This window comes from Equus quagga, unplaced genomic scaffold, assembly GCF_021613505.1.
Source record: "Equus quagga isolate Etosha38 unplaced genomic scaffold, UCLA_HA_Equagga_1.0 251_RagTag, whole genome shotgun sequence".
Taxonomy (NCBI): Eukaryota; Metazoa; Chordata; class Mammalia; order Perissodactyla; family Equidae; genus Equus; species Equus quagga.
The window spans coordinates 2,102,909-2,117,919 of NW_025799859.1; positions in this window are offsets into that span (position 1 = coordinate 2,102,909).

Here is a 15,011-nt window from a genome sequence, read left to right on the forward strand (position 1 = left end):
ATCTCTTCTGGAAACACCCTCACAGACATACCCAGAAATAGTGTTTTTACCAAATATCTTGGCATCCCTTAGCCCAGTCAAGTTGACACATAAAATTAACTATCATTGTGTACTAGGTAGATCTTTGAGGAAAAATGGGGTCTATTACATTTTATAACAGTATAAAAGGTAAGAGCCTGTGGCTCTGGGACCTTCTGATTTGTCAATTTCTTGCATAAGATGCTGTTTTACCACAATTCTGGTGAATCTTTGTGGTGCAGATACAGGGACACTGCAGCTGGGCTACTAACTTGTTTCTTTGTTTTGGGATTATCTGGGCAATGCTTGCTTACTGATGTATGAGTACCAACAGGAAAGTGGTCTTGAACCAAGTCTGAGTTGTCATTCTCATCAATCTTCAAAGCCAGGCTGACCCTTTTTGGTCTGACTTGATCATCCCATTTTCAGCTCTGTACTCTAGCCACCCCATTTGGAATACCTGTGACCAATTTCTGAGACCCTCCCTCATTTTCCGAGGGGCTGTGGTTGACTACTTGTTTGTACCCACCTCTGCAGGCATTTAGGATTTAGATTCTTCTCTACTTTCTGTCACTCTACATTTCTTTTCAATTAATTTATTGAGATCATAGTGGTTTATAACATTGTGTAATTTTGGGTGTACATTATTGTTTATCAATTCTATATAGACTTCATCGTGCTCACCACTAGTAGTCTAGTTTTTGTCCATCGCCATACACATGTGCCCATTTACCCCTTTCACCCACCCCCAGCCGCCTTTCCCTTTGGTAACCACTAATCTGTTCTCTTTATCCATGTATTTGTCTATCTACCACATATAAGTGAAATCATGCAGTATTTGTCTTTGTCTGGCTTATTTCACTTAACATTATACCCTCAAGGACCATCCATGTTGTCGGAAATGGGACAATTTTGTCTTTTTTTGTGGCTGAATAGTATTCTATTATATGTATATGCACCACATCTTCTTTATCCATTCACCAGTCGATGGGCACTTAGGTTGCTTCCATGTCTTGGCTATTGTGAATAATGCTGCAATGAACATGGGGGTGCATAAATCTCCTTGGATTGTTGACTTCAAGGTTTTTGGATAAATACCCAGTAGTGGGATGGTTGGGTCGTATGGTATTTCTATTTTTAATATTTTGAGAAATCGCCAAACTGTTTTCCATAGTGGCTGCGCCAATTTGCATTCCCACCAGCAGTGTATGAGGTTTCCGTCTTCTCCACATCCTCTCCAACATTTGTTATTTTTTGTCTTGGTAATTAAAGCCATTCTGACTGGTGTAAGGTGATATCTCACTGTAGTTTTGATTTGCATTTCCTTAATAATTAGTGATGCTGGACATATTTTCATGTGTCTGTTGGCCATCTGTATATCTTCTTTGGAAAAATATCTGTTCATATCCTCTGGCCATTTTTTGATCAGGTTGCTTGGTTTTTTGCAGTTGAGTTGTGTGAATTCTTTATATATTTTGGAAATTGGCCTCTTGTTGGATGTATGATTTGCAATTATTTTCTCCCAGTTGACTATCACTCCAAATTTTGTTGGCATTTGTCCTTAATTGATTGTTTTCTTTGCTCCTGATTACTTTGCACTTATGGATTTATAATTTTTTTTGTTTCTTTACCTTTATTTTGGTAGGATTTGAAGTGGAAGCAGATATAAACACATGTGATCTCTGCAGTGTTTATCTAGTGGTCTTAGATCCTACACTTAAAACAATTTTTTATTAAAATATTATTTACGTACAGTAAAATTGACCCATTTTAAGTGCACAATTTGATAACATTTTTAGACCTTAGATGTTTGAAATGCCCTACACGATAGTGAAATGTGGAATCATCATAATTACATATGTCTTTTTCTATCTTAAACTCACAAAGATAACTACACGCATTCTTCCTGGGGAGAGTAGAGGGAGAGTTATATGCTCTTAAAATTTAGAAGAAAATCATTGTAGATGTGTGGCATAGATCTGGATGAAAATAAGTGAGACACCAATATAGCTGGCAGCATAGTTAACTATAATGGCCAACAGCAGAGCTATTGTTTATGGATAAGCAATTATGACAAAAATAGAAGAATATCCTATGCTGTACTACTCAATAATGCTTCATTGACTCCTACCATTTTTTTCAAAAAATAAGAAACAAGTGGAAAAGAAATGCACTAGTTTTCCTGAAGCAAGAGATGAAGTAATGAGCAAAATTGGGATATGACCAAATGATTTCTGCCCAAAGTGGTACAAAGGACAGCATAAAAGCATCAGGGAGGCTGAATGTTTGTAGCAGATGCTGTTTTAATGGGTGCTGATAAAGCATGACAGGCATTTTGAGAGCATCTGATACACTTCTCACATGAAGTCCGCTGTTCTCTTTGGAAATACTGGATGGCAGCATATAATATATTTCCCAAAATTTCTGAACATGCCTGTTTTAAGATTATTTTTAATTTTATGGCATGCCTAAGTGCAAATACCTTATATTTATCTTCACTGATAAATTCTTCAGTAAAGGGTCTTCTAGTTGGAAACACCAACTCAAAACCTCCAGATGTCAGGCAGGTATAAAATGCGGAGAAGAAAATAGAGAGTGGTGAACCGCAGAGTGGCATAGCCTCCTAAAGACGCTCAAGCTTAAAGTATGTTAAAAATGTGTGAAAATAAACAAAAAATTTTAAAATGAATAGATAAATTTAAAACATAGTTAAATAAAAATAAAATAAGATAAAGCCAAGTCTTTAGGTGTTTGTAGCCTGCAGGCCCCCAGTTTAACCTTTAGTTTAGGAAATGGTGGGCGAGTTCTCAGAAGCTGACAGCTAAAGAGACAGCAGATTATCTCCTGCACCTAATTCGCAACTCAGAACTAACTTAAATTTCCTATTTAATCTTTCTTTCACTTTTTTCTTCCTCAGAATGTGCTTGTCCTTTTTCCTACTTCTCTAATGTTCCCTCCTCGTGCCTTTGCCCCCTTCTTCTTTCCTCTTTCTCTTACCTCTCACCTCCTTAACTTGCCAAGATGTGAATGGAATGAAGTGTTTTACTGACCACTGTTTTTATAAAGGTTGAATCAAGTTGAATCTCCCTGATTGGCTCATTTCCCTCATTAAACACCTTTGATGGCTTCTCCTTACCTATAACACAAAGACGGTGTTGCTTAGCCTCCCATTCAAGGTCTTCTTCAACTGACCTCTCCCTGCTTTGCCAGCCTTCTCTCTTAGGTGAGTAGCTCTTCCACTCTGTCAATCCACAAGACACAGCAGCCAGGGAGCTTGCAACGCATACTACTTACTCTCCACTAGTCAGCTGTCTTCTTTCATTTTTGCCTGGAACATGCTATAAATATTGCAGGTGTTTGCTAAATATGAGTTGAATTTGAATTTTCTCTTACCAATTTGAAAGCAAATGAGTTGAAGTATTACTATTTTTCAATTTAATAATTTAAAAGCCAATTAAATTAAGTCACATTTGACTTATGACTCATTTTCCCCTCCTTAATATCAAAATAAAGTTGTTAAAAGTATAAAAGGCATCCTTGTCTGCATTTGCGTGCCCTGCTGTTTTACTAGTTTGATTAGACAGATGGCACTAGGTGTTTGACTTTGGCATTTGGTTGATGGGCCTGGATAAAAACACGAGGCAAGACAGATTTCCAAATTCAGAAATTGTTGACTAGTAGACCATAGTTCACTTTCATTGCTAAGAGATTTTGTTGCCAATGTTTTAATCATTCTGAGTTCTTCTCCTTTACATGGATTTGCTATATAAATTCTTACGCTTTCATTCACATAGTGCATCCTTTCTCTCCAATTCTCTGGATAGAATCTTGCAAAGAGAGTAAATAGATATTTCCTTGCCATTTACAAAGGGCTTTGTGTGCCCAGGAAGTCCACAATTTAGACACTAATGAAATGTACAGTATGCCACATTATACTTTGAAAATGACCTTGTGTCAATGTCAAATATGGAGAATGAGTATTCAGGGAATTTCATGGTTCCTATCCAAATTTATGCCTACTTCATAGGATCTTTTCCTGCACTTGTATGCCCTGATGTTTTTATAGACATTAATATAAAAAACCAATTTAGATTGTTTTAAAAAATCTAAAATCTGATTTATCTATGAGACACACTTCAGAACACAAACCAATTTTGCTATAGTAATACTGTGTCAATATTTCCTGACAGAAGACAAATGTTGTTATTATTTCACCATTTCTTACCTTTGTAAAAGTTTAGAATTTTACAAAATGACTCTTCTTTCTTTACATGTCAAAATGGTAACTTGATGAACAGAAAAAAAACTGCAACCATTTTTATATCTGGTGGCAATGATGGATAAACCAGGTGTGTTGGTTATAAATGAGGCACATACCGTATTGACAACTAAAAAAAAAACGAACACGATTTTAATGGAGAAATGTATTTTTTCATCAAAATGACAGTAAAATTTTTTTTAACAAAGCTTATTTTGATCTGTTTCACTTTTAATTTGATTGGATATTCTCCATAATAGAAGATTGAAATCAGGATTATCTGAAAGTTGTTGTCTCCATCTAGTAGTTCATTGGCTGGCATACAGAACAGAGAACTGGGGAGTTAGTTAGCACTCAAGCAAAATTAGGAAAGAGATAAAATTATGCCTCAGGTTTTCCACCTCTTCTTTTCTAAGCCTTTTTCTAGATCTTCTTTCCTATTATCCACCCCACAACATGCACATAGAGTCACTCAATGTTCTTATCCTATCTTAGTCTTCTTCATTGAGGAAATCTGGTCAATTCTTTCAGGGCAGGTGCTTAGGAATTTAATGTGCTGTAATGATCAGGAGAATTAGAAGTTAACAAAAGAGCCCAAGAGGAGATACAATGAAGACAATGCATAGTTCGGTAACTGTGGGGTTTTAAGAAATAACTTGGGAAGAACTTTAATCTCAAGATACAAATGACAAGTCTTTCTCTGAGATGGTGTCCATAATCTCATGAAGAAATAATAGTGTTGGGTTCATATTTTATTTTTGAACTGGAGCTCGTGATTAGAACGACTGGCACAGCTTTGGTTTTCTGCGCGTTTTAGCTGGAGTGCTCCCAGTAATTATTCACTTTTTCTAAGAGAATGTTATACCTAGTGGTTCTGCTCCACTTCTTTCTGTGTAGCTGTGGAGGATCTGAATTTGCCACCCTAAAATGTGTCTCTTTGGCTTGATTATTTTTTAAAAACAAAAGACTCAGAAAAAAAACTTTGACCTTCCCCCTGACTGCCTAAAAGAATTTAAGTTATAAGGCCTGTTTCAGGAAGGAGTTATCACCATAGATAAATATAAGGGTAGACAGGGAGGAACCTAGTAAGGTCCATTTAATCAAAGTCCTCCCCATGTCCCTTTGTCTTTGCAAAGTCTGGCAAACATTTGTTTAACGAACATTTGCTTAAGAACTATTTGCTTTTCCATCTCCACGAGAATTGCCTCCCTCCCTTTTGCAGGCGCAAACCACTACCCCCAACATTCTCTTTTGTCTTTAGCTGATGATGGTATTTAAGGTGGTGGCATTGGCCATTTCGTGAGTTACTCAGTTTTCCTGGGTTCATCCCATGTATACATGCTGTTAAATTTGTTGAATTTTCTCTTGTTATTCTATCTCATGTCAATTTAATTCTTAGATTGGCCAGAAGAACCTAGAGGGTAGAGGAATATGCCTTCCTCCCCGATACAGTCGTTCCTAGTGCTATTCATCTCATTATTTTCCAAATATACAGGAGCATATTTTCCACGTATGCAGACACATACTCAAATAGAATCTATCTTAACTTACCTCCATATAAGAAATTTTCCAAAATAACTGACCCTCTCAATTCCTTCTGTAAAGCAAACTGACTCCCATGAAACATTTAATTCCCTGGCTAATCCCTAGAATGACCAAAAAATTATTTTACCATCAATTTAATTGTTTGTTCCCAAACCTTTTATGCCATTTGAACTTGTTATTATAATTATGTAATTTAATTAAATAGCACGCGAACTATGGAAAATAACTAAAATAAAATAGTATGCAAAAATGAAAGTAAAAAGAATTTTGCTGTGCCTATAAACAAATTGAATGCTTGCACAGACCAATAACTGTTAGTCACAAAAAATTGAGTTGGTACATATAAGAGCAAAAATAATTCACAAAAATTAAAGCAATTTTGGACGCCAATTGCTTTTCAAATTTCTTTAGGGTTTTTTTTTTTTCTCATTTAAAACTGTGAAACTGAAAATTTTGGACAAAACATCATGGATGTGGATTATGCAAGAATTAGAACTCTAATCCTGGACTGATAGTCAAAGAAAAGTCATTGGTTCTACATCTAAGAATTGCCATATGAATTTATATTCATATGTTAAAAGTTTTAAATTGTTTAAGGAGTATTTGCAACATTTTTATGAGCAGAATTTAATCTTTTATTGTTATTATTTAAATGACCGGCTACTGACCCAGTCACCTCTGAGAAGCCAGCTTCTATGAAATGTCCGTGGAGGAGGTCCTTTGGCCGGCAAACTAACATCACATGAAGTCAGAGCACATGCTATGAGGTTGGGAATGAAGAAAAGGCCGCCGATTTAAGAAGAGTCCACCCTTGCAGGCTAAATGATTCTTGCAATCTCATCTATACAGTATAAATATTTTTAGAGAAAACTCAATACGTAAATATCTCTAAGGAAGAGAATACAGAAAGCAGTAAGTGATTGAGATCAGATTTTATAAGTGAGAAAGAGAGAAAGCAGACTAGTGTCTGTTGTTTCTATAGAAATGGTGTTTCAATGGGGGTGTTAGAAATAAAAATTCAGAATGAAGTTTGGTTGTCTATGCTGTGGTTGAGCTGAATCCAAATCTTAATAGATGAAGTCAAGGATAGCCAGCATTTATGTTGCATTTAGTCGAGAGTCAGACCAAGAAATGCATGCTTGGAAGATGAAGCAATAAGCAGTAGAAGAAACAGGCTCCCACCAGGGACAAATGTCTCCTTCTTCCCTGGACAATGGTTTGATAATTCTCTCTTTTCTCTGTCAACTAAACTATAAACTCCATGGGTAGGAATCACGTTCCTTGTGGCTAGACGAAAGCCTACGTATTGATGATGCTCAAAAGTTGTTTAATCGTGACCTGAATTCTTTCTCTACCTTATTGACTTGTATTCTGTTTGTCTCTCTTCTCCCTAACTCTTAGTTCTGACAATGGTTCTTAGACTCCTCCATGGTCAATGAAGACAGTCAGAACTAAAGAGTCTTGCTCCTTCCCAAGACCATGATTTTTTTGGTCATTTCACAACTATCACTCTGCATGGTGTTAAAAATTATTTTTTGGATCATTGAATGGAAAACATGGGAAGAGTAGATAAGAATATACCACCATTGTCATAGGCCAGGTTTCCCAGAAGCAGATGCTTAGACAAGGGGTTGTATACAAGTGATTTATTAGGAGAACACTCCCAGGAGAAACAGGGAAGGGCGTGGGAGACATCAAGTAGGGAGAAGGGAGAAACTAAGCAAGAACACAGTTTCAGGTGTCATCCTAACCTCAGCCTGATCCCATGGGGAACTCTGGAGATTAAGGACTGCAGAGTATTTTACCCCGGCAGGCAAAGGATCAGACATTTGTACCCTGTATTCAGTCAGTCATTGGCTACAGACCTTCCCAAGGGCTATGTAAACTCTATGGTGCTTCCAGGAAGGTGGTTCCCAGGGGTCCAAGAGTAAGCCTCTGAAGAATGTTGTGGGTATGAACTATTACCGGATAACATGAAGAGGCTGCAATGTGGACACACAAAACCGGTAAGAGGGATTCAGGTCAGCTGAACAGAGCATTCAGGTGTCTCCTAATGCCAAGAGTTATACTGAACAAAGGACTCATTTGTCACCTTCCGGTTTGGTTAGTAAGGTGGATACATAAATACACAATGTTCTTGGGGGTTCTACCTGATGCTGTCATTTCCTGTGTGGAGTTCTGCTGGTAACTCACACTTACCATATATTTTCAGGTTTGAGTTCTTCCTCCTTAGTTCTATTTTATTGTAGGTCACTACCATTCTAGGGGAAAATATCCAGTTAATTACCCTACACAGATTGGGCTAGGGACATTTTTTAATGTTCCCCAAAATAAGTTCCATGTGGTAAGATATGAAAATTAAGATGACCCATTGTCAACTGTAATGTGCCCTGAAGTTTGGTTTCCTACCAATTGCTGTAATCCATTGCCCCATTTCACGCTGAGCACATAGATGAGAAAAATTATTATTTTTATGTTAGTGAAATGACAAACATTCTCTAGAATCTAATATGTAGTTTAAGATAGATTTCTAAAAATGATATGGTAAGGATGCCAATCTTAGCATGAGCATATTAACATCTGTTCTACTTTTCTTTAATCCTTTCGACATTCTTATTACTGTTTATAAAAAGTAGCTTTTTTGAAGAATGTAACTTTAGTTTTATTTTTCACTTAAATGTAAACAACAATGGTCTGTAATTATAGCCTTTTTATATTTAATAATATGCATATATTTAAATATAATACATTTGTAAATATAATCATATATGCCTAGAGGTCAGTGTTACAGCAAACAATCAAAACACAAACATGCTTTACCAAGAAATAATTGTTTTAAGTGTTCTGCTCTACAATGAGCAAAAACATGTCACAAAACCCATGGACCTTCACTATTCTATTGTCTTTGTAAGATTATAAAATCAATTATTTCTGTCCCACAACTAGTAGGACCTGCAACTAAGATATACAACTATGCATCGGGGGGTTTGGCAAATAAAGCAGGAAAAAAAAAAAAAAAAGATTGGCAACAGTTGTTAGCCCAGGTGCCAATCCTTAAAAAAAAAGGAAGATTGGCAACAGTTGTTAGCCCAGGTGCCAATCTTTGGAAAAAAAAATTATTTCTTTAATACTCCATAGGAGGAAAAAACGGTGTTAGAAAAGCAACAGCAACATTAACAACTGAGCACGCCTCATGGACATCTGGTCTTGTACATTCATATAAAATAGCATCACAATAAATGCTCAAAGGGAACTAATGAAGTATGATATATTCACTGCATTGTTTATTAAAATATAATTTTGATATATTTCTCTCAAATAGTAGTTAAATATTTTCAAAGTTTATTCTGATAAATATAAGTCATTTGGAAATTTCACTCATGTGGAGTATTTCATTCCTAAAAATAGTACACAAATTAAACATTGTCATCTGCCTGTCTTGAAGTAGCGTAAGACTACTTGAGTGTTAAGGTGCACGTACATCTCAAATTGTTAGAATTTTCTATACATAAGAGAATTTCTTACCAAGAGGTTGAAGATATAGCGTGTCTTAAGAAAGTTTTCAATTTTGCTAAGCTCCAAATTATTTAAACTCAAAAAGAATGTGAAGGGACCAAAATAGCCGTGGGGAGTATACCCATAGCAGGTAAAAGTATTCACTTTGATGGACATATAATATGCCTCAGTGCGTTTCAAAACATGGACTGTGTGGCTATAGAACAACCGAGGCTTATGTCAGCTCAGAAGCTCTCCTGAACATGTTTATCGAAGTGGTTAATTAGAATAAAAGCATAAAGAGTACCTTTACCAGTCCCATATATTGCAAAGTGCTTGCCACTAACATTGGTTCACAGAAGAGATGCACACCTTAGGGAGGCAGGAAAGTAAATTATAACACTGCTGCAGATTCCCCAGGGAGGAAATTCCTCTCTCTGTCACTCCTAGTTAGCCTTCCAATCTGTTGCAAATTGATAGTGGTATAGTTTCTGGGTTAAGGTGATTCCACTAGACTATGAATTTCAGAAGAGCAGAGACCTTCACTTTGTGCTCACTGCTCTGTCTCCAACATTTAGATGAGTGGCTGGAAGATACTCACCTTATGATACTACTGGTTGAATGAACAAATTATTTAGTATTGCTATGAGCATATCATTTTCCATGAAATGAGAAAATGGCAATGAAATCAACAATTAGACAATGGACCCAGGTATAAGTAGGAATGATGTTCCATGGAGCTGAAAATGGAGAAGAAAGCTAGGAGTAGAGGATGATCATGCTGCAGCATGATGAAGATTTAACAACCAACTGCATAAAAAACCAGTCTTGAGACTTGGACTTTGAGGGTGCTTAGTTATTGGTCCTTTAGGGGTTCACTTCTCTAATGTATAATAAATTATATATTGAAAATGTAAATTTGCCTTCCAACTTCCATTTATTGTGATAGTACACTTAATCCCTGAAAAGATCCACAGAACTCAAAATAAGCAACTGCAGTGGGAACACTGGAACTGTGATAGGTGGGCAATAACATTAGAAGACTAGATAGCTTATTTCTCATGTTTCTACAGATAATTTAGGATGTATTCCTAATAGGAATAGGAAAGAGCAATATCACAGCAACTCTCTGGCTCCCTCTAGAGGAACAGCTCTCAACCTCCTCTTCATAATCCATGTGACAGATGACATTCATCTGCAGGGCACAGTCTCAAAGGTATGTCTATCGTTGTTCATAGTATCATGCCCCTTATAACTGTATCTGATGCTCTGGAACTCAAAATTCATATTGAAATAAAAAATATGAAAGTCATCTAATTCTGTGGATAATTTTGAACTCACCATATTTATTTTAAAATATTAAATCACTGGGAATTCTGTTTCCAGCCATAATGGAGTATCTGGTACTGGACTCACCCTCCTACTGTAAATTACTATAAAATTGAACAAAATACATAAGACAACTGTTTTTACATATTGAGCAACCAGAGAACGCGACCGTGATCCTTGAAAGAAAACTACCACATGAGACTCGCCCCACGTTCACTCGTGCTTTCTGCCACAATAAAGGAGATAGAAGCCAAGAAGAGTAGTTAAGAAACTAACTTGAAGGTGCAGACATGGGAGATAATGGTTGCTGAAGCATCTGGAATTTGTAAAGCATGTTACCAGAGAAGAGGAAGCTAGAAGTGGGAGGTGAGTGGGGAGGAATGTAAAAATCTACGTGAGCATCCAGTGCAATTCTTGATCAAAGACTGAGATGTGCGTGCACAAAGCATGACTCTGCAATGCTAAACAGAGAATGGTTGTTTTGGGTTTAAGAGCTGGACATAAACACCAAAGATTGCCTAAGACTGGGAGATATTAGAGTTCTGGCCCAGTCAGAGTAGAGAGACCATGTAAAGGCAAGCCTTAAGAATAAAGACCATACAGTGAAGTAAGGCAATTCTCTAGAGTAAAGAACACATCTCAGAGTGAGGGATGCACGTTAGGACTAAGGGCAAAACTGAAATGGCTCCACTCTAACAGCAAATAGAAACTCAATTCTATGGAAAAGAATAAAAAGCACAGGAAAAGGTGAAAATGTAGATAAATATTAGAGTACATTTTATTCCTTCTAGTAATCTTATTTTATGTAAAATATTAACTCTAAGAAGACTATATTAAGTTAGGAAGCATTTAATAATGAAAAGAGATATAGCTTAAAAAGTCAATAAATGAATTATATGGAACACCAAAATATTCATTTAACATAAAATAAGTCAGAGGGAAAAAATCAGAGGGGACAAGGAGATGACAAATACAAAAATGGTAGACATAAACAAAACTATGTAAAAAATTATGTTAAATGTATATAGACTATACACCCCAATTATAAGGCAGATACTCTCAGACTGAATGAAAAAGAAAAATCAACTATATTCCATCTGTAAGAGATTCATTTTAGCTATAAAGATGCATAGAAGGTGAAAGTAAGAGGATGGAAAAAATATATACCATGCAAATAGTAAATGTAAAAGCTAGAGGGAATATGTTAATATCAAAGTAGACTAACAGAATTGGAATATTAAGGAAATAAGGACGATTACTCCATAATAATAAAAAGACTAATTAATCAAGTATATATAACAATTGTAAATGTGTGTATACTTAATAACAGTTTCAAAATACATTAAACAGAAACTTACAGAACTAATGAAAAAACTAGATAAATCCATAATTGTAGCTGGAGATTGCAATGTTCTTCTCTCAGTAATTAAGAAATAGAAATATAAAAGATTTGAACAATACTATCAAGTAACATGAGCTAATTGACATTTATAGAACAATACATCCAACAACTGCAGAATAGACCTATATTCAAGTACACACGAAACAGTCATCAAAGATAATATGCTGAGCCATAAACAAAGTCTCAATGGCTTTTAAAGGGTTGAAATTACAGAGAGTATATTCTCTGACTGCAACTGAATTAAACTAGAAGTCAATAACAAAAAGATATATGGAAAATCCTCAAATATCTGGAAACCAAATAACATTCTTCTAAATAAACCATGAGTCAAAGAAGAATCACAGGGAAATAGGGAATTTCAAACTGAATGTTAGGGAATATGAAATATGTCAATATCGTTGGATGCAGTTAAAGCAATGCATAAAATAAGTTGTATAGATTTATATGCTATTGGGGCTATATTAGACAATGTTCTGCTGTTATTCATAGGATTTTCATGGCCAATTTTTTCAGAAGCATATGGCCAAGTCCTTCTTCCTAATCTATCTTAGTCTGGAAGCTCTGCTGAAACTTGTCCATCATGAGTGACCATGCTGGTATTTGAAATACCAGTGGCATAGCTTTCAGCACCACAGCCACATGCAGCCACCACAGTATGACAACTGACAGACAATAAGGGAGTATATAAGCAAATTTATCCAAATAAATTTGACAAATTTAGATGACATACTCAAATATCTTTTAAAATACAACTTACTAAAACTTACACATGATGAAACAGAAAAGTAAGTAATCCTATATTTGCTGAAATAATTAAATCTTAAAATAAAAATCTCCCAGAAAGAAAATCCAGGCAAGATGGTTTCGATTGTGAGTTCTATCATATATTTAAGGGACACATAAAACCAATCTCATGTAAAATACATCAGAAAATAGAGAAGGGGGAACACTCTTCAATACATTTTGTAAATCCAGTCTAACCCTGACACCAAAACCTGACATCAACATTAAAAGAAAAGTACAGACCAATTACTCTTCTGAAAATAGATTCAAGACTTCTTAACAACACAAATTAGTTAAAAAATTACATGAGACAATACATTATCAACAAGTAAGGTTTATCTCAGTAATGCTATTTTGGGTGGCTTTCAAAAATGAATTAATGTGATTCACAGCATTAACAAAATAGTAAAGAAAAATGATCATCTCAACAATCAAAAGCAGTTGAATAAATCCATTATCCAATCGTTATAAAGCTCTTGGCAAAGTAGGAGTAGAATTTAATTTTCTCAATCTTATAAAAAGCAATTATAAAAAACCTACAACTAACATAATTCTTATTTGTGAAATTTTAATACTTTTCTGCTAAGACTGTGAACAAGGCAAGGATGTGTACTCTCTCCACTTCTATTTGACATTTTACCGAATGTCCTAGTCAGTGCAATAAATTAAAAAAATAAATAACTGGAATAATAATTAAACGGAAGATAGGAAGTAGACTGTCTTTATTTATGGACAACGTTGTTGTATACATAAGATGGGCATCTATAACAAAATTATTAGAACTAATAAGTGAATTTAGCATTGAGGCAGTATAAAGTGTTAATATACAAAGTCATTGTATTTTTGTACATTTTTGTATTTATGTATATAAAATTATTATATTTCTAATATTAGCAAGCAATTGGAAAACTATAAAAATGTGTTCCACTTTAGTAACATCAAAACCAAAAAATACTTAAAATAAATTTAATAAAAGAGGTGTAAGCCCTCTAAACTAAAAAGTGCAAATTATTACTGAAAGAAATTAGTGAAAATAAAAAATTAATAATAAATAACGGAAAATTAATGAAATGGAGAGATATGCCATGTTTATGTATTATAAAAAACACAATATTGTTAAACTGTCTTGTTCTCCTCAATTAATCTATAGGTTTAATGCAATCCCAATCAAAGCCCATGAAATTTTTTTATATAAATTGGCCATATGATTTTAAAATTTATGTGGAACTGCAAAGATCTATAATAGCCAAAACAATCTTTAAAAAATGCAAATTGGAGGCTTAAAACATGAAACTTCCCAGAATTTAGCAGAAAACATGAAATAATATCTTAAAGCATATTAGGGAAGGAAAAGATTACTTATGATGCAAAAAGCACTAACCATAAATCAACAACAACAAAGACAATTAATTGCACTTTATCAAATTTTAAAACTCTGTCACCAAAATATCCCATTATGAAAATGTAAATGCAAAACATAAACTGAAAAAACTGTTAATTTTATGTATATCTGATAAAGATCTTTTATCCAGATACAAATCAACACTTAAAAATCAAACACCTAATAAAAAATGGGCAAAATACTTGAAGAGATACCTTCCAAAAGAAGATATTGGCAACGCCAATAAGGGCATGAAATGGTTCTTCACATTATTAGTCATCTGGAAAACACAAATTAAAAAAACAAAGCATAATGAGATACCACTTCACACTCACCAGAATGGTTAATACTAATGACTAATGACACTAATTATTGGCAAGGATGTAGAGCAATTAAGATTCTCAAATATTGTTGATGAGAGTAAAATACGGTACAACTACCATAGAAAAATATTTGGCAGTTTTGTTAATAAAGTTAAACATATACCAACACTATTACCCAGAAATTCCACTCCAAGGTATTTACCCAAGAGAAATTAAAATGTCTGTCCACAAAAAGGCCTGATAAAGAAAGTTCATTGAAGTTTAACTCATAGTAGCCTCAAACTGAAAACACCCCAAAAGTTCCTCTACAGGGGAATGAGTAAACAAACTGTGTTATAGTCATATAATAGACTATTACTCAGCAATAAATAAGAATAAACTACTGAAACGCTCAACGTGAATGAATCTCAAAATTGTTATATTGAAGAATAAAAGACATATACAAAAGATCACTGTACTCTTATAAAATTCGAAAAC